This window comes from Galeopterus variegatus, unplaced genomic scaffold (genome assembly GCF_000696425.1).
Source record: "Galeopterus variegatus unplaced genomic scaffold, G_variegatus-3.0.2 Scaffold883, whole genome shotgun sequence".
Lineage (NCBI taxonomy): Eukaryota > Metazoa > Chordata > Mammalia > Dermoptera > Cynocephalidae > Galeopterus > Galeopterus variegatus.
In genome coordinates this window covers 208399-230149 of record NW_007726994.1, presented here as the reverse complement: position 1 = coordinate 230149, position 21751 = coordinate 208399, and the positions used below count along the sequence as shown (strand labels likewise).

At 37.4% G+C, this 21751-nt stretch overlaps 1 pseudogene; it reads right to left on the bottom strand.

Annotated features, from left to right (window-relative positions):
- Positions 1-20868, bottom strand: part of LOC103590839 — a 33624-nt pseudogene extending 12756 nt beyond the window's left edge.
- Positions 20869-21751: the final 883 nt, after the last annotated feature.

Here is a 21751-nt window from a genome sequence, read left to right as displayed (position 1 = left end):
CAGGGTCATTTGTTTGTTTGTTTGTTTGTTTGTTTGTTTGTTTTTTACCAGAGCTAGGCCTGTGTGCTGGCACTATACCCTACTCAAAATTTATATGTGGAAATCATAATCCAGCAGGAAGCTTTGAAAAATCTCCTGACCATAAGAAGTTTATAGCTAAAAACACCTAGATATACAGGGAAAACACAATAAAAGAACTTACAACTGAAGAAATAAAATAAATGGAGTAATTTTATGTGCTCAAACATGTAAATATATTCAATAACCTCAAAGAGATAAAGAAGTGAAAGTATTTAATTACAAAGGTATAGATAGATAGAGATATATAAGAATGTGATGTTATGAATCAAGAATGGGATGTTATGGAAAAGAACCAATCAGAAATAATGGAAATGAAAAGTAAGGTTTTTGAAATAAGATTTAACATAAGGACTAGATATAACTGAAGAATGAATTAGTGAACCATAAGATTGAGATGAAGAACTATTAACACTATCTAATATTTGTTGAATGCTTACTATGTGCCAGGCATTATTCTAAGCATTTAATATGTATAATCTCAATTAATCCTTGCAATGATGTAAAGTAGGCTCTCTTTTCATCCTCTTTTTTTTGATTAAGAAAGTAAGACAAAGAGAGGATGAGTAATTTGCCAAAAGTCAGACAACTAGTCTGGAATCCAAGAGGAGCACTTGTATTTAACCTCTGTACTATAATACCAACTCCCAAAGTTTCTCAACGTGCCACACTAAGAGATAGAAACTAATGGAAGGAAAGTTAGGAGAAAGGCAATAAATTCCAGACCTAGTGAATAAAAATCTGTATTTAAACAAATCCCTGGGTGGTTCATACGCACTTTAAAGATTCAGACCGTTGTTCATTCCCAAGTTTTATGTTTTCTTAAGGTAGTAATGAACAAAGCTTTTCTTCATCCTGCATTGAATGTTTCTCTGAATAGTGACTCAAATTCTGGGGGAATGGGCACACAAGAACATCTGACAAAGGAAGCTGCCTATTCAGCAGTCCCTAGGACAATTTGGCAATATAGATTTCCTTTTGAATGCCAACTCAAAATGACTGGCAGTAGTTGTCCAAAGCTGTGTTGAGAAGGATTCTGAGGCTGCGCCTGGCTTCAGCAGGAGAGAGTACTATAATCAGTTAGTGATGTGTGCCATGGGCAAGGGAGTAGGGGGGTAGCAGCATGTGGCTACATATTTGGCCTGGTGAAAACCTCATCTGCCAACTATCGTACTATAATCAGTTAGTGATGTGTGCCATGGGCAAGGGAGTAGGGGGGTAGCAGCATGTGGCCACATATTTGGCCTGGTGAAAACCTCATCTGCCAACTATCACTGGAAGCCAATTAAGGATGGGGTTGGGGTGGAAGTGTGGATGAGCAGGTGATGAGGACCATTCTCTTATAGAGATCTCAAATGCCGGGTTACCAAACTTTCTGAAGACTACCTTTGTTTTGAGGTGACATAAGTAAATCATGTTTGAACCAACATGGTCTTGGAACCTTCTAAAACTGACCTGTCTATTCCAAGTCCCAGCTCTCAAGAGAGCCATAGTAGAAACAGCTCATTGGAGAACCTCCTTCCCGCTTACGTGAATTTGCTTTCTCACCTCCCCTGATCTCTGTTGACAAGATAGGATTTCCAAGAATTTGTCACTATTTATACTGATGTGTAGAACTGAGGACTCCTATGACTTTTGGGACTTTCACTATCTCTGCTCAGTTCCTTGTTTCTATCCCACTCTTCTCAAACTGACCCAGAATTGGGGGCTGAGGCAGCTTTCAGGAGACGGCCCCCCACAGCCTGGCACCTTCATCAGGCCATAGGATGTTGCTCTGCTAACGTTTTCACTGTGGTAGTTCTTTTCTTTTCTTTTTGGTTTTTCTAAAGTGCTTTAATTTCCCAAGATATTTTAGGATCTCTAATATTTTTCAGACAGAAGTCTTTCTAGCGGCAAGTAGTTTATTAGCAGAGAATAAAAAGACAAGGGACTTTAAGAATATAATTGTGAGATAAGAGATTTTCTTAGTCCATTTCTGTCACTTATAACAAAATACCTGAAACTGGGTCATTTATAAAGAAACACTACTTATTGCTTAACAGTTTCAGAGGCTGGAAAAGACAAGGGACTTTAAGAATATAATTGTGAGATAAGAGATTTTCTTAGTCCATTTCTGTCTCTTATAACAAAATACCTGAAACTGGGTCATTTATAAAGAAACACTACTTATTGCTTAACAGTTTCAGAGGCTGGGAAGTCCAAAGTCCAGGGAGCACATCTGGTTAGGTGACTCTACAGCAATGCAGGGTGTCACATGGCGAGAATGGTGAAGCAGAGGGAGAGCTAACACTTCACTCCTTCTTCTTTTAAAGACCTCAGAACCATGCCCACGACCACCATTTAACCATTCACTATAGCCGGTCCTACAATCTAATCACCTCTTCATGGCTCCACCTTTCAATCACCACAATAGGATTTCCCACCCTCTTAACACTGTTACGGTGGGGACCAAGCCTTCAACACATTTAGCTTTGGGGGGGAAACAATTCAATCCTTATCACTTACTTTCTTCAAGTGCAAAAAGGAGGAGTTTGTATTAGAAGATACACAGCCCTGTTTTAGCCCTGTCTTTAATCATCTGGGAAAATGGCTTGCAGTGAAGACAGAGGTTTCAGGCATTAGGTTTTCTTCTCCCTGCTACTGCCTTTCTTGACTTCCCTGCTCTTCCCCTCCAATGAATCCTTGTGCACTTTGCTCAACCCTTAAAGTGTTTATCATGTTCTGCCTTATAGCCATTTGAATTATTGACTTCTCACCTCCTATAGATTATAAATTTGGGGGCATCAGGGATGCTATTTTATTTGTCTTGGTTTGGCATCAAAGCACCAAGCAAAGTACCTGGCACAGAATTGTTGGAGGAATTGTATTCTCAGTGGAATCCATGAAAATTCTCAGTGGGAACCATGAAAAGTCAACCAGATGCCTGGTTTCTGGGCACGATTCCTAACTCCCTTTTAAGTTCCCACATCCAAGTCAGTACAGTGTCCAAGACAGCCAAGCCTTGGCTGTCTGATGAGTGGTAGTTGACACCTTTTATTTCAAGTTGTTCAGGGTCAACTTACATGTTTTGTTTTCTTCTCCAGCTTTTCTTTAGATTATGGTCCCTGGACTTTCTAATTATCATTTCCTTTGGATTTTTTGCTCAGCTCGGTGGTACTAAAGATGCCATATACCAACTGTTGTAACCTCAGTCAGTGGGATTTGGTAGGAAAGATGTGAGTCTTAACTGAGCAATAGTTATTAAGGAGTCAAGTATTCTACCAGAAGCGGCCACTTAACTAATGGATCATTTATTATATTATTATTTCTACTTTGCTTTAAAATCAAGAGACCAAAGCAATTTATAGTAGTTGTAGTCATCTCCTTTTTTCTCAGCTTATTGGTGAATTTGTAGACTACTTTGAACCCCTGTATTGCCAGAGGGGACTTGGATGGAAGGAGCTCTTTGATGCTAATAGCTACATTCTCATTTTTCCCTGTAGTCTGAAGTCCTGTGTTTCAAATTGGTCTCCACAGCACCACTTTGATAATTTATGAAATCAGCAGGGGGAAAGTCTTCAGAGTTCAGTTGTACTCAGTTCTGAGAGGGATACTAAAGAGATGCAAGTCATGGACGTATAGACATTTGTCATGATTTCTGACTGCCCAGTACCTGAACACCGTGATTATGCTTGTAGGAATTTTTGCATTATGAGGCAAAGCCTTTCCATCACCAAAGAAGCTGAAAATGCTAAATATTTGCTTTCCTGGCTTTCTTTGCAGCTAGAGCATGAGCATGTAACTGGGTCCTACTAACTGGGTGCACTCACCCCTATTATGGAAGCTGATAAAACAAACTCAGAGCACTTGAATTTTATCCTAGGGAGGGTGGTGGTTCCAGCAGAAGCAACCCAGAAGTTTCTGAGGTGGTTGTGAAAGCAGTTCTATTTGCAGTGTGCAGTGTCCAGCAATAGAGTCATTGGGTGTGCAAGTTGGGAGGACTGGTCGATTGATGCTGGTAGTTTGCCTTCACAGGACCAACCAGTTCTGTGGTGTATTCTGGGACCTTGCTCTTGGCTGCACAGCTTCTAAGCCTAGTTCTTCAGCCCTCCTGGAGATTCTGTGAGTTATATGATATATTTTAATAAATTCCTCTTATGCTTTAATAAGCCAGGATTGGTTCCTGTCGCTTGCATCTGAAGACCATGATTGACACATTGGCCCATGTCCCTAAGAAATTTATAATCTTGAGGTGGAGGTGACTAACATGCAAGAAACATCTGAAATACTATATATAAGACTGCATGTCAGATTATATCTAATAGATTGTGCTTCATACTACAAATACTTCAGCAATAGAGCACAGGATGAGAAAGTATGTTGTAGTGATTCAGACTCCAGACTAGATTCAGGGATTACCAACTCAAATACATTTAAGAACCATGCAGATAAAAGTAAATGAATGCAGCAGGTGAGGCTTTGGGGAAGATGAAACAAGGTGATATTTACATAGCCGAGTTCATTGTATGTAATAAATACACCAAAGTTGTACCACAGTAACAACAGCGACAACAACAAGGTCTGAACCAATAAAAATAGCTGGTCCTTATGTAGTGTTTACTGTGAGCCAGACGCTGCTTTAGAGCTTTATTCTTAGGATGAATAACAATATAGGCAGTTTTCTTAGAAAGTATCAGTATCCTGTTCAGTTTATCATTTATTCTGGATTTTTCATTTTTTAACAGTAATATTGTAAATAGTTATATCAAAATAAGTCAGAATGAGTTTCTGTCATTACTTTGTCTAACCTATGATAGAACCAACTTCTTTCCAACTTCTTCCAGATATTCCATAAGTCATCTTAGTTTTTACTAAGATCTGCATTCATGATGGTCACTGTTAAAATGAAGTGCTTCTGAGGAAGGAGCAACTAGGGACGACTAACACCTTCCAGGTGGGTGGAGTTAGGAAAAGTATTTCATACTGCTGTCCCTGCCAGCCACTCAGTGGACCAGCCAGATGTGCCAAGGCCTGCAACAAAAGCACTAGGGACAAATTAAGCTGATTAAAGTATATGAATTGTTCCAAAATGATTATTTTGCTTATATATATTTAATGTTTATAAAATCAGTGTAAAAAATTTTTTTAAAGTTTTAGGCTTTAATGTATACTGATATGTATTCTTTTTATTTTGGAAAAATTTATTTCTGGAATTATAGATCCACTAGTAAATGAAGAGATTTTTGTTAGTAAATAAATATTTCAGAAATAGTATGTATTTTACTTATTTTGAGTACCCCTTTTTATTTTCAGAAGTATATTGTTTTGGACAACTTGTAAGGTCACCTTATTTATTTGTATTTACTCATTTTATCCTCACGACAACTCTCCGAAGTACATTATTTTTAAAAATTTCTATTTACAGTTGAGAAAACTGAAGGCCAGAGAAATATGGTAATTTGTTGCTTTAAATACTCAACAAATCAGTGGCAAGCTGAGACTTTAAACTTGGGACTGTCTCTAGAGTCTTTGTTCACAATTACTCAAAAGTAGGCTAAGAAGTACGATTTTAGCCCAAAGACCTGCCACCTTCTCCCACCTCGGGCAATTCACTTTCCCCTCTGAGCTTCTGATGCTTTATAAAATGGGAATGCTATTGCCTATTTCATAGAGTTGCTGGGATGAGTCAATGAATTAATGTATAAGGAAGTGCTTTTATAAGCTGAAAATGCTGTACATATTTAAGACCATCATGTGTGGGCCTTTTCCATGAATCTAAGCAGCATTGCATGGGATGATGCCCTACACCTACTCAGGGGGAATGTTGAGCGAGAGGCAATAACTCTTAGTTACTCCAATTTCTACCTCCAGTTGAAGAAACTGAAAGATAACACTTCACATATGTGTAGACAAACACACTGTGGTCTTTTGTATCAAAAATCCTCATGCTAATAACATGAAGCATATGCATGTGTGGTTGAATTGTCCTGGGTACACAAAGAGTCATAGAGTCAAGGGATCTGAAGGATTTAAAATCTGTTTTATTTCTTTAGAAGTGGCTGCCAGCAAAGAACCATTTCTGACTTGTGCCTCTGATTTTCAGATGGCTACTGTCTAAAATCTAGGTGAAAAGTGGAGAGGAAAAAAAACAAAACAAAAAACCCCAGGTCATTCTGGCTGGTTGAGGTGCTTTTTAATAATCCCATAAAGGGAACCAGGTAATTTCCTGTCCTCATGGCCATTGCCCAGGCTCTCACTACTATCCTCTGGACAACTACAGGAGTTTTAATTGCCTTGAGTCTGAACTTCTCTGATCCATTTGCTTTGCTGTTCCTGCACAGATTTTTCTGAGATGAAAATCTGACCATTCTACCACTCTGCTTGCAATCTTTCAATGGCTTCCCTTCTCCTCAGGATACAGTTTAAAGGCCTTTGCATGGCAGGGTGGCCATCTACTGTTTTTTTTTTTTTTTTTTTTTTTTTTTTTTTGTTTTGTTTTGCTCCACTCTTACTACATGTAGTATGGGGTGGATCTGACTGAATTCCCTGAAGCTAAGGGTGGGCACATGACCCAGGCTTGGCTAATCAGAGTATTAGAAATTCGTCTAGGCATGGGCATAAGATCCAGTTCAGGCCAGTGTGAGTCAGGTGCGAGTTGAAGAGAGATTCCTGATGATCAGCTAAATCGTGTAACCAACCATGCTGGAAAACTCATTTACCTCTTAAATGTTCTAGTAACTGAGTCACTGCATTCCAAATTTTGTTGTTTAGGCTATTTGAATTGTTTTTCTATAACTTGAAACCAAAAAATTCTTGCCTAACACATTAGTATACAATGTTCTTCATGCTCTGGCCCAGGCTTACCTCTTCAAACTCTTCTGCTTTCACATTCTGATACACTGTGTTGAGTTGCACAATGCACCGTGCTGTCTTACGTCTCTGAGCCCTTACGCGAGCCGTAGTTTCTGCCTAGAATACCTTTCACCATCCTATTGTGCTTCTTCATCCTCCTGTCTCATTTTATTTACCATTCACAATGCCATTCAACAAGGATGTCTTCTCAGGAGCCTCCCCTGAAACTCCAGTCTGATTTAGTCACCCATCCCCTGTGTTTGCTGTCTCGGAACAGTTATCACTCCACACTGTGACCATTGGTCTACTTCTCCATCTTCTTCTCTGAATTATGAATTCATCACAGAAAGGGGCTATGTCTTATTTGATGTGCATCCTTACCTCTTAGGATAGCGTTATGAGGTTCAATAAGTTTTTATTGAATGAATAGTGGCTGAAATTTTCTTGAGTCTAGATAGCTTTTGGTATACTGAGGTAATTTATTTGACTGACAATGTTTGGGGAGGGTGCTTCTGTGCCCTATCTAACCAGATTCTATTTAGGCTCAATGAATATTTAGACCAATGTCCCTTCATACTCTAATATCCTAAAATTATTCCCCGCCCCCCTCCAGGAAATGGGCAGTCTTCTGCTCTGTGAATCTGGGTGTGAGATTCTCCTTCAGCCTCCACACAGGCCCAGGCTAGGCTGGACTCAGAATGGGTTGCTGGAAGGAAATCTCAGAACAGACCCTGACTGGTTGGCTTGGGAGTGGTTGGCTTTGATGAGCTCAAGAAGATGATGCTGTAACTAACACAGTACTTCTAGTAGTTAGTTACTCACCTTCCACTCATTTATCAGCTCATTCCAATCTGGCTCCTGCCCCCTCTACACAAACTGCTCTTGCTGAGGTCATAAGTTTCTGATTGTCACAAATCCATAGACATATTTTGGCCCTGTTTAACTTGAATTCTCATTAGCTTTTGTGCTGCTGACTACTGCTGCCTATCTCAAACACTTTCTTCTGTCTTCTGTGAATTCTCAGCTTTACTCTTAGTTTTCCAAGTGCCCTGTGTCAGTCTCTTTTTCGGGTTTGTCCTCTACACAGCCAATAAATACAAGTATTTGGTCCCTCAAGGCTCAGTCCTGGCCTTCCTCTGTAGATATTTTACATTCTCTTCCTATGAGACCTCATCCACAGCTTGGCTTCAATTATTCCCACCATGTACACAATTCAAAAATTTGCGTCTCTAACCCAACTTTTCATCTAAGCATCAGACTTGTAGGTGCACTTATTACCTAATAGCTCTAACTAGATGATACTTCAAACTCATATGTCTAAAACCAAATTCTAGATCTGTCCCAAAAGTAGTCCTCAATCTGTGCTCTCATTCTCAATGAGGAGCACCATCTTGTATCCATTTACTCAAGCTAGAAACCCAGATGTCATCTTTGATATTTTGTTTTGCCTTCTATACAATCCATCTTTAAGACCAATTGATTTTAAGAAGATACCTTCTTAATTTTCTCATCTCTCTATATAGTTATTCCTTGAATAATGCAGGGGTTAGGAGCACCAACCCCCACTTAGTTGAAAATCCAAGTATAACTTTTGATTACTCCAAAATTTGACCACTTAACTACTACCTAAGTACATCGTACATTCCTCCTCACTCCCAGACTTGTCACACTACGAACCTTGAGCCCCACTGAGGGAGCTTAATTACTTAACTACTAATAGACTACTAACAGCCTGCTGTTAGATAGGCTACTTAAATGCATGACATACCTAAACAATTTTTTTCCAATATATTTATTGAAAAAAACTTGCATGCAAGTGACTCTGCGTAGCTCAAATTGGTGGTGTTCAAGAGTTGGCTGTGTTTACAACTTCTACCAAATCATACCTTTTTCCCTTACTAAAGTAATTTCCTGAGTGATTTTCCAACTTACTCTCTTTTTTCCCTCCAATCTATTTTCCACCCTGTAATGACATTGATCTTTTCAAAACATAAATTTGTTTTTGTGCCACCACTCTGCTTAAAAACTTTTAATTACATCCCATTGATCTCAGGCAGAGGTAAAATTCCTTAACTTGACCTTCAAGGCCCTATATAGTCCAGCCTCTATGTGTACTTTCTGCCTCATCTTGAACCTGTAGCTTTTGTCTCTTCTTTAGGTCAGACTAGCTGTCATTCAATGCGTCCTATTTGCCATCTTCCTTTACAGGCATTTTTACACACTCTTTTCACTCTCCTCTTGTTTTGGTTAAATGCTTCTCATCCTTAGATCTTAGCTCAGTGGGCATTCCTCCAGAGGATCCTTCCCTGACATTCCACCTTTGGTCTTTCATGTGCTCCCATAGTGCTGAAGACCTCTCTGTTATAGCACTAACCACAGTTCTAACTTTACTTTCATTTGTATGGCCTTTTAGTTAGACTAGATTGTTAGCCACATGAGGGCAGGACTATCTGATTTTGCTTACTAATTTTGTCTGTAGGTAATGTTATGTAATAAATGACTCCAAAATTTAGTAACTTAAAACATTAATCATTGCATGAAAATCAACATCATTAGTGATTAGGGAGACATGAATCAAACCATAATGAAGTATTACCTCATACCAACTAGGATGGCTATAATAATAAAACAGAAAATAGCAAATGTTGGTGAAGATGTGAAGAAATTGGAACATTGCTTGTAGGAGTGTAAACTGGTTCAGCTGCTATGGAAAACAGTTTGACATGTCCTCAAAAAGTTAAACATAGAATTATCATATGACCCCACAATTTCACTTTTAGGTACATACCTAAAGGAATTGAAAACGCATACTCAAACAAGTACATGTACATACTACAGCAGCATTATTCACAAAAATGAGAAGGTGGAAACCGCCCAAATGTTTATCAATGGATGAATGGATAAGCAAATTGTGGTATATACGTACAATGGAATATTATTAAGCCATAAGGGGAATGAAACACTGTTATACGTTACAATGTGAATGTACCTCAATAACATTATGCTAAGTATAAGAAACCAGATTTAAAAAGTCACATATTTTATGATTCCGTTTATATGAAATATGAAAAACAGGTAAATCTATAGAGACATAACACAAACTGGTGGTTGCTAGGGGCTGTGGAAAGGGGGAAATAGCGAGAAATTGCTTAATGGGTTCAGGGTTTTCTTTTGGAATGATTAAAATATATTGGAGATAGATAGAGGTGATGGTTGCACAACATTGTGAATGTACTAAATGCCACTGAATTATTCATTTTAAAAAATGGTTAATTTTATCTCAATAAATTATGTTCTAAAAACACATTAGCCACTTACTTTATTTTATTTTTAGTATGTTATTTTAATAGTGCCATATACACTATGCTTTCATGAATGGAGTGTAAATTAAGTAACAATTCTTCTGTTTTTTAAATTGAATCATAATTGATTATACATATTTTGGGGGTACAGTGTTGACTATCAGTATTTGTGTATAATATGCAATGATCTAATCAATATTATTAGAATGTTCATTATTACAAATCATAATTATTCTTTGTGTCCCTTAACCAATTTCTCCCTAATCACTCCGTCTGCCCCCTCCCACCTCTTGTAACCAAGGTCTGTTCTCTCCTTCTGAAAGTTCAACATGTTATTGTGGTCTTTCTTTTCTTTTCTTTTCTTTTCTTTCTTTCTTTCTTTCTTTCTTTCTTTCTTTCTTTCTTTCTTTCTTTCTTTCTTTCTTTCTTTCTTTCTTTCTTTCTTTCTTCTCTCTCTCTCTCCTCTCTCTCTCCTCTTTCTCTCTTTCTTAGCTCCCACTTATGAGTAAGGACGTGTGGTATTTCTTTCTGCACCTGCCTTATCTCACTTAACATAATTTTCTCCAACCTCATCCATGTTGCTGTGAATGGCAGAATTTCATTCTTTTTTATAGCTAAGTAAGATTCCATTGTCCATACTGCATTTTACTTATTCATCACCTAATGATGGACATTTATGTTGGTTCCATATCTTGGCTATTGTAAACAGAGCTGAGATGAACATGGGACTGTAGGTATCCTTTCGACATGATGATTTCCATTCCTTTGGGTATACACCCAGAAGTGGGATTGCTGGATTGTATGGTAGATATGTCTGCAGTTGTTCGAGAAACATCCATAGTGTTTTCCATGATTTCTGTACTAATTTACAGTCCCACCAACAGTATAGAAGAGTTCCCCTTTCTCCACATCCTCACCAGCATTTGTTATTCTCAGTCTTTTTGATAATAGCCAGTCTAACTGGGGTGAGATTATTGCATTGATTGAGATTTTGGTTTCCCTGATAATTAGTGATGTTGAGCATTTTTTCATGTACCTGTTGGCCATTTGTATGTCTTCCTTTGAAAAATGTCTGTTCAGCTCTTTTGCCCATTTTAAAATTGGATTCTTTGTTTTTCTGTTTTTACTGTGAAGCTGTTTGAGTTCCTTGTATATTCTGGATAATAATCCCTTGTTGGATGTATAGTTTGCAAATATTTTCTCCCATTCTGTAGGTTGTCTTTTCACTTTGTTGATAGTTTCCTTTGCTGTGCAGAAGCTTTGTAGTTTGATATAATCTAATTTGTTTATTTTTTCTTTTGTTGCTGTTCTTTTGGGGTCTTATTCATAAAGTTTTTGCCCATTCCTACTTCCTGAAGTGTTTCCTCTATGTTTTCTCCTAATAGTTTTATAATTCAGGTCTTACAATGAAGTCTTTAATCCATTTTGAGTTTATTATTGTATATAGCAAGAAGTGCAGGTCTAGTTTCATTCTCCTGCATATGGATGTCCAATTTGCTCAGTATGATTTATTGAAGAGGCAGTCTTTTCCTCAATGTATGTTCTTGGTGCCTTTGTCAAAGATCAGTTGGCTGTATGTCATTGATTTCTGGCTTCTCTATTGTGTTCTATTGGTCTGATTGTCTGTGTTTATGTGAGTACCATGCTGTTTTGGTTACTATAGCTTTGTAGTATAATTTGAAGTTGGGTAGTGTTATGCCTCCAACTTTATTTATTTAATTATTTTGCTCAAGATTGCTTTGACTATTCAGGGTCTTTTGTTGTTTCATTTGAATATTAGGATTGCTTTTTCCATTTTTTGTAAAGAATGTCATTGGTATTTACATTGCAATTGCATTGAATCTGTAGATCTTTTTGAGTGGTATGGACATTTTCACAATGTTAATTCTTCCAATCCAAAAGCATAGAATGTCTTTCCACCTCTTTGTGTCCTCTTTAATGTCCTTCAGTAGTGAATTGTAGTTCCTGTTGTAGAGATCTTTCACCTCTTTGGTTAAATTGATTCCTAGGTACTCTATTGTTTTTGGTGACTATTGTACATGGGCTTACTTTCTTGATTTCTTTTTCTGCTAGTTCATTGTTGGAGTATAAAAATGCTACTGATCTTTGGATGTTGATTTTGTATCCTGAAACATTACTGAAATTGTTTATCAGCTCTAAGAGTTTTTTGGTAGAGTTTACGTTTTTCTATCATGTCATGCCATCTGCAACAGGGTCAGTTTGACTTCATCTTTTCCAACCTGTATGTGCTTTATTTCTTTCTCTTGCCTGATTGTTCTGGTAGTACTTCCAATATTATGTTAAATAGGAGTGGTGAGAGTGGGCATCCTTTTCTTGTGCCTGTTCTTAAGAGAAAATCTTTCAGCTTTTCCCCATTCAGGATGATATTGGTGGTGGGTTTATCATATATAGCTTTTATTGTGTGGGGACACTTTCATTCCATACCTAATTTGTTTACAGCCTTTATCACAGAGGGGTGATGAATTTTGTCAAATGCTTTTTCTGCCTCTGTGGAGTATACTATAAAGCAAATGTATTTCACAGGGCCTCCAAAGCCCTGTAGTCCCAGGTTTAGCCTAACCTTTTGGAATCACATATAGACATGTTAATCTTGCAAAAGACAGGAAACTTTCCCCAGGCTAAAGTCTTTGTTGTAAGATAAAGAATTGTAACACAGCAAGGTTGCTGGCTCAAGGACAGATAAGTTACTTGATTGATATATAAAAATGCTGGGGAAATTGAGGAAGGGAAAACAGTGTTTGCTAAGATCAAGCTTTGTTGGTGGATCGACTTAACCTTTTGCAAATTGCATTATGGAGTGTCACTTTGTTATCTCACTGACGTTACCAGCCTTTATTGTTAAGCTGCACTTAGCCGTAACTTCAACTATGTTCTTTTCCTGGTCTGGAGAATAAATGTGGGGCAAGAACCCCAGTTCATGGTTAATTTCAAAAAAAGGAAATAATGCCTCTCTCTTGAGGGTTCCAGGAAATTAACCCCTTGGGGGTCTCTCATTGCTTAGAAGAGATGGGCTTTGAGTAATCCTTTTGCGGCTCCGTCACCCATAGGAAAAGAGGTGACAAATCTGTGTGAGGCAGAGCAACATGCCTCTATTGAGATAATCATATAGTTTTTATCCTTGATTTTGTTGACGTGGTGTATCACATTTATTGACTTGCATATGTTGAACCATCCTCACATCTCTAGGATGAATCCCACTTGATCATGGTATATAATTTTTTCAGTGTGTTGCTATATTCTAATTGCTAATATTTTATTGAGGATTTTTGAGACTATGTTCATCAGAGATATTTGCCTGTAGTTTTCTTTTTTGTTGTATCTTTGTCTGGTTTTAGTATCAGGGTGATGCTGTCCTCATAGAAAGAGGTTGGGAGAATGCACTGTACTTTGGTTATTTGGAATAGTTGGGAAAGGATTGGTATTAATTTATCTTTAAAGGCTTAATAGAATTCAGCAATAAAGCCATCCAGTCCTGGGATTTTATTTTATTGGAGACTGCTGATTACTGCTTCATTCTTGTTGCTTGTTATTGATCTGTTCATGTTTTCTGTTTCTTCTTGGTTGAGTCTTGGAAGTTTGTATGTATCCAGAAATTCATTCATTTCCTCCAGGTTTTCAAATTTGTTGGCATATTGTTGTTTATAATAGTCTCTCATGATTCATTGTGTTTCTGTGGTATTGGTTGTAATGTCTCCTTTTTCATTTCTGATTTTTGTTATTGGGTCTTCTCCCTCCCTCCCTCCCTCTCTCCCTCCCTTTCTGCCTCCCTCCCTCCCTCCTTCCCTTCCTTCCTCCCTCTTTCTCTCTCTCATGATTGGTTGTAATGTCTCCTTTTTCATTTCTGATTTTTGTTATTGGGTCTTCTCCCTCCCTCCTTCCCTCTCTCCCTCCCTTTCTGCCTCCCTCCCTCCCTCCTTCCCTTCCTTCCTCCCTCTTTCTCTCTCTCATTGTTAACCTAGCTAGTGGTTTGTCTATTTTGTTTATCTTCTCAAAAAAACAACTTTTTTTTTCATTGGTCATTCATATCAGTTTTTGGGTCTTTATTTCATTTAGTTCTGCTCAGATCTTAATTACTTCTTTCTGTCTACTACTTTGAGGATTGGATTATTCTTGTTTTCCTAATTTTTTGAAAAGTAAGTTGTTTATTTGAAGTCTTTCTATTCTTTTGATGTAAGCATTTATTGCTATAAACTTCCCTGTTAGTATTGCATTTACAGTATCCCACAGGTTTTGGTAAGATATGTCTTTATTTTCATTAGCTTCAATAAGTTTTTTGATTTCCTGTTTAGTTTCTTCCTGGACCCATATGTCATTCAGGAGCCTATTGTTTAATTTCCATGTCTTTGTATAGTTTCCAGAATTTCACTTGTTATTGATTTCTAGCTTTAATCCATGTGATCTGAAAAGATACTTGAAATGATTTAGATTTTTAAAAATTTGCTGAGCCTTGATTTGTGACCTAACATGTGATCTATCCTGGAGAATGTTCCATGTGAAGATGAGAAGAACGCATATTCTGTGGTTGTTGGATGAAATGTTCTGTAGATATCTGCCCTAGGTCCAATTGGTCTAAAGAAGAGTTTAAATCCTGTGTTTCTCCATTGATTGTTGCTTAAGTGATCTGTTCAATGTTGAAAGAGGGATAGCCAGGCCACCACTATTATCATATTGGGGTCTATTTCTTTCTTTAGGTCTAATAGTGTTTGCTTTATATAACTGGGTGCTCTGGTAGTGGGTGCATACATATTTATGATAGTTGTAGTTTGTCTAAAAGACAAATCAATTTGAAAAATATAAAAATGCTATTCCCAGAACTAACACTTTCAACAACTTACAAGAACTTTTAGTATCTGATACCAATTAGTTTTCATATTTATGATCATTATGTCTTCCTGCTGAGTAGATCCCTTTATCATGATACAGTGGCCTTTTTTGTCTCTTTATATGGCTTTTGGTTTAAAGTCTATTTTATCTGATATAAGAATAGCTACTCCTGCTAGTTTTTGATTTCCATTTGTGTGATGTATCTTTTTCTATCCCTTTAGTATTAGTCACTGTTTGTGTCTTTACAGGTGAGGTGAGTCTCTTGAAGACAGTATATAGTTGGGTCTAGCTTTTTAAGCCAATTAGTCAATCTATGTCTTTTGAGTGGGGAGTTTAATCCATTTACATTTAGGGTTCTTATTGACAAGTATGTCTTATTCCTGACATTTTATCACTTTTTGTTTAGATGTTTTAAATATCATTTGTTCCTTTCTTCCACTTTTATTGTTTGCCTTCAGTGTCTGTTGGTTTTTTGAGGTGATGAAATATAATTTTTCTTTCTCATTTGCATTTTTGTTTTGACAGTGGGTTTTGTTCTTTCTTGTGTATTCATGGTAGTGATTATCATTTTTTGGATTTCAGATGCAGGACTTTCTTGAGAATTTCTTGCAGGGCTGGCTGTGCTATGGTGAACTCCTGCAGTTTTTGTTTGTCTGGGAAATACACTATTTCTCTCTCATTTCTGAAGGACAGCTGTGCTGGGTATAGTATTCTTGGCTGGTAGGGTATTTTTTGAGAGCTTTGAATATATCATCCCATTTTCTTCTGGCCCATGGAGTTTCAGCTGAGAAGTCTGCTGTTAGTCTGATGGGGGCTCCCTTTTAGGTGCCTTGACATTTTTCTCTTGCTGCTTTTAGAATTTCCTCTTTGTCTTTGGTCAGAGTTCAGTAGCATATTTCCTGCCTTACCTCCTGTTCTTCAGGGTTCATCTGAGCCAATGAGCTGTTCTGATTTGTTGTCCTGCCTTTTAAATTGTTCCTTTCATTTATTTACTCAACAGATATTTATTGAGAAACTCATATATAAAATTATGTTGGGCTCTGGGAATAAAATGATGAACAATATAAGCATGGTCTCCACCCCCATAGAGCTCCCATTCTCTCTAACTAAATTGGTACTTCCAGATTCTTCCAAAGGAGTTCTACATCTGTGACATTTTTCTCATTCATGCCCTGAGTAGGTGTTAGTGTGGTGGCTTCTTCCTCTTCATCCCAGAGGAAGAAGACCCTTAATTTCTCTTATAGACAATCCATAAGATAAGAATGTTGTATCTCACAGAATTGTCATTTACCACAGTCTCTGTGGACTACTTCTCTCTGGGCTGGAACCAAATAGTCAACTATAGCTCAACTACATAATTCCATTTTGATAGAATTGCTTTATAATAACCTGCAAAATTAGAAGTTATTTTAGCACCAAACAGAATATCCCAAAATCAGAATATATTTAATGGTTTTACTGCATCACATAATATTCAATGTAATGAAATCAATACATAGCAGTCTGTATAAATAAACCATTTAGATTTTCACACATCTAGAGAAAGAGGGCACCATTCTTAGAAGTTCTTTCCTTCCATTTATTAAACCATAGTTCACACCTTTGGGGAATCCAATATTTATTTAATGTAAAATACTAGAGCCTGTTATCTTTTCTTTTCTATTTCTTTACAGATGTATATAGTGCTCTTTTTGTATATTGTTAACCATGGGCATACGTTTTTCATTTCACTGTGTTACCAAGTTCGGGTTTTTTTCCTTCCATGGGGGGTGGAGAGTTGAGGTGGGGGTGGATGCATAGGGTAAATCAATATATAAAATGTAACAGCTGTTGAAAAATATATTTTCTGGTGACTGACTGAAGTTCCTAACACAAATTATGCCTTAGTGAACAAAAGAAAAATTTGTGATTTATTTACTGTGTCCAGGACCCAAATATAAAGCTTAATACAATCAGTCATCTATGACACTCACAGCTTTAATATTAATTGCATTTGGAAAAGCAGCAGAATAGCAATCTTTGGGTGGGATAAGCAGCTGGGAGGCATATTTTCAGAATACAAAGCAGCTGATTACCCTTGGTGGGTGTAGGGAGATGGACTTGGGAAATAGTAACTCATACCAGGAAAGGAATACACTCTGTTTAGCAGCCAAGGTCACAAAGCCTTGGGTCCTCCTAGGAAATAGACATGTTGCTGGGGAAATTTGGTTTAACAAATTGTTATTTCCCCATGCAAAATACATTACTTTCCTGCCAATTTTCATGACCATGAAAGAATAATAGTCACTTGTACCAATTGCTTCGGGCACCAAAGTCATTGTGGGCTGTGAATGATGGGTTTCAGTGAAGTTCTGTGAAGGTTTCCCCAACGACAAAGAGTGGAAAGAACTGTGTTCTGCTAGATTCCATGAGAACTGGTGTGAGTCTTAAAACAAACTCAGTGGTCAGTCTCACCATTAGAAGGAGGCTTACAGAGAAGTGTTCCCGTGCTTCTATTTCACCCAGAACTGAGAGTTGGGAGCCTTCACTGGAGAGAGCTTCTGTGGGACTCCTAATGTCAAAATTAGTTCCTCTTTACCCTGTATTCCTACAGCACATTATTCTACTTTTAGTGAAGCATACTCTCCATCCCACCTGAACTGACGGTCTCGTGAGGGTGGAGACCAGCCTCATTTATGTTAATATTCTCTCTGTTCTTAATAGGTATGAAGTGAACATTTGTTCACCAGAAGTGAGAGGAGATTAACTATTTCACAAGCCTTCCAGTCACAAGGGGATCACACATTTTCTGTTTAATTAATGGGGCTCTTGGTGGATCTGCCACCCTGACTACCTCTGGTACACTTGTGTCTCCTGGGTCTTGCTCTCTCTCTCTCATTCTCTTTGTATGGCAGTAATCACACCTGTCTTACCTGTTTGATGGGGTTTTGGGCAATATCAAATAAGAAAACATGTAGAATTCTGAGGATCTGGGAGAGAATGTTGAGCACTTGTAGTCTTGTTTCCTCCAGGCAGGAAGGCCCCACATCATCTCTACCCAGATGTCTTTTAGCGTCTGCTTGGGGGCTGCCAGTGATTCTAGAGGACAAGAGGTTTCAAAGCTGTAAAATGTCTGCAAGCAATACAACTTTTTTTGTTTCTCAATAATTGAAGAGGCGTGCCTCTCTTATGTCCCCATTTTTACCTAGTGACAGAAAAATTAATCTAGACAAGTCCAGGTTTCCTAGTCATTTCAGGTTTTAAGCTCGGTCATTTCAGCTAAATCCGTGTCTCTGGTGGCAGACTTTACAGCCATGCATGCTTACATAGCATTGGGTATCTGGGAGGTCGATGGCCCTGGAGCAGCGCACTGTTTGCACCCACTGTGACACATGGGCCTGCCTGGTTCCCAGGCACAGCTTCTTTTCATGCTGGTACCCGCTATGAGGTCCAAGTTCTTAATTATCTAAAATCACCAGCCTGGACCAGCAGTTCTCAAACTTTTTGGTCTCAGGAGCTGTTTATACTCTTAAAAATTACTTAGACCCCCAACAATTCTTATATCTATCAATACTTATCATGTTGGAAGTTAAAATAGATAATTTTGAAATATGTATTTATTACTTGGTTCAAAAACTAAAAATTATTATGTTAACATAAATAACATTGTTTATGGAAATAACTGTATTCTGCAAAATAAAATATTAATGGAAATAGCTTTTTTTTTTTTTTTTAAAGATGACTGGCAAGGGGATCTTAACCCTTGACTTGGTGTTGTCAGCACCACGCTCTCCCAAGTGAGCCATGGGTCGGCCCTGCAAAGAGTAGCTTTAAAAAAAATTTCTGCAAATCTCTTTAAAATCTGGCTTAATAGAAGATAACTGGATTCTTTTTTTTCCCCCCATGAGACATGGTTTTTATTTCTATGATGTCTATGAACAAAAATTGAATTGCAGAATTAACAGTTTTCTATAACTTACGGTCTTGTAATATAGCACAACAACAATAAAAGTTGGAGATAACCTAGAAGAGTACGCTAGACAGGACATCCAATTGTCATTTTTGCCATGGTAAAGTCATTTGCATATTTTCTTCATAAATGTGTCTATGATATTATTTAGACTAACACTACGTTTGTTATTACACAAATTTGTTTTATGGTTAAATAATGTATGTATGTTCCTGAAAGGCCAAATCATCACATTGTTGCATATACATTGATATGGATTTCAGAAACACCCAATAGAAAAAGTTTTCAGAATATTCCATATAAAAAAAAAATTTAGAACTATTAGGAAGAGTTCTATATCTGTTTTTGCATTCAGTCTGTTGTGGTATGATGTTTTGATCGAAGGATATAAAGACAGTCTGACCTCATACAGACATGTAGTTTAAAAGAAAAGAAATAGTTAATAGCCTTTTCAGACACTGTCCATTTTCTTCTTTAGCACTATACCAAAACTCAGCAAGTGGTATGTATTAGTCCGTTTTCTATTGCTTATAACATAGTGATGAAACTGAATAATTTATAAAAAAAATGAAGTTTATTTCTTACAGTTTTGGAGGCTGGCAAGTCAACAGCCAGCAAACTCATCTGGCGACAGCCTTCTTCTTGGTGGGAACTCTACAGAGTCCTTTGGAAACGAGGGTATCACATGGTGAAACTGGCCAGAGCATTTTCATGAGCTCTTCTTATAAGGCCAGAATCCACACCCATGGTAATCCATTAAACCATTAACCCATTATTCCACGAATGGATTAATCCATTTATGAAGGCATAGTCATCATGATCCAATCATCTCTTAAGGCCCCACCTTTAAAATACCATAATTGATTACCCACTTCCTTAGCACTGTTACAATGGGGATCACATTTTTAACCCATGAACTTTTGGGTGACACATTCAAACCATCACGTGGTAGTTTCTTAAAAGTTAAGTGCAAAGTAGAATTTGAAACCATAGCAATAAACTTCATATTCTGTCACATAAAAATCCATTTATTTATCTTATACTTTGGATGGATCTTTTATTCATGCATGATTTCATAACATGCATTTGTCGTTTGGAAAATAGGTTCACTCAGTAATGCAAATTTTCTAAGTGATGATGAATTTTATTATATGGCATCAAACTTATATTCATTAATATCATCATTTATTTCATGAGAAATGTCTTTACTGGGAAGCTGTCAGGCTCACAGTGGTGGATACGGATTTCCAAAATTCTAATTTTTTACTTGAAGGCTTGAATCGAATTACTAACAACAAATTCTGTCAATTGTTTTCTTTGATGTGCCATGCTTACTTGATTCATTTTCGAGAAAATACTTGAAAATACCCAAGACTGCTAATACTCAAGTCTGAATAACCATAATCTGTCTGTCTGTCTTTTATGGGAATAAAAATGACGTTACGTGAAAAAGACAGCTACTTTAGCTTGCAACTCAGTTGCATCCCTGCTTTTCTGTAACGCAACCATTGTACTTTGAAATACAGCAGAAGTGCTTTATGCATACTATCCATTTCATCTCATGGAATATCTTATACTTTGGATGGATCTTTTATTCATGCATGATTTCATAACATGCATTTGTCGTTTGGAAAATAGGTTCACTCAGTAATGCAAATTTTCTAAGTGATGATGAATTTTATTATATGGCATCAAACTTATATTCATTAATATCATCATTTATTTCATGAGAAATGTCTTTACTGGGAAGCTGTCAGGCTCACAGTGGTGGATACGGATTTCCAAAATTCTAATTTTTTACTTGAAGGCTTGAATCGAATTACGAACAACAAATTCTGTCAATTGTTTTCTTTGATGTGCCATGCTTACTTGATTCATTTTCGAGAAAATACTTGAAAATACCCAAGACTGCTAATACTCAAGTCTGAATAACCATAATCTGTCTGTCTGTCTTTTATGGGAATAAAAATGACGTTACGTGAAAAAGACAGCTACTTTAGCTTGCAACTCAGTTGCATCCCTGCTTTTCTGTAACGCAACCATTGTACTTTGAAATACAGCAGAAGTGCTTTATGCATACTATCCATTTCATCTCATGGAATATTAAAATACTTATATTCAAGAGACTAGATTTAATAAAACTAATGATTTGTATTGTATTATCAAAGGCATTTTTAAGTGCAACAGGCATTTTTTCTTTTAAAGTGACTGTGTGGTGATAAAGGATATAGTTTGGTGCCACTGCCTTGATTCATGCTAAGGCACTAGCAGTTTAACTACTATTGTTTTTGCACCATCAGTGCAAATAGCAACACCATAAAAAAGGCAAACAACACCTTAGTATTATCATGAAAATTGTTTTAACCTCACAGATGCCCTAAAAGGGTCTTGGTGATCCCCAGGAGTACATAAACCACACAGCTAACTGCTGGCCTAGACACACAGTGTTTTCTTCATTCTGTGAGGCTCTTCTAGTCTTTCTAACCCTCTCTCAGCTGTGTTGAAACACTTGGCCATGGAGGAAGGCATTGGTTTGTTTCCCGTGTTTCGATGGCAGTACTAGGAATCTATAGGCTGACTCGGGCCCCTCATGCCCAGCATAATGGGGCAATCTCTTCTGTACCTTCTGTTGTGGCTGTGGTGCAGGGACACTGAGGTGTTCATCATAAGTCAGTTCTATCAGCTTTCAGATCCCTAGCTTTGTGCATGAGTGAGTTTGTTTTCACCAATTTCAGAACTTGGTAAG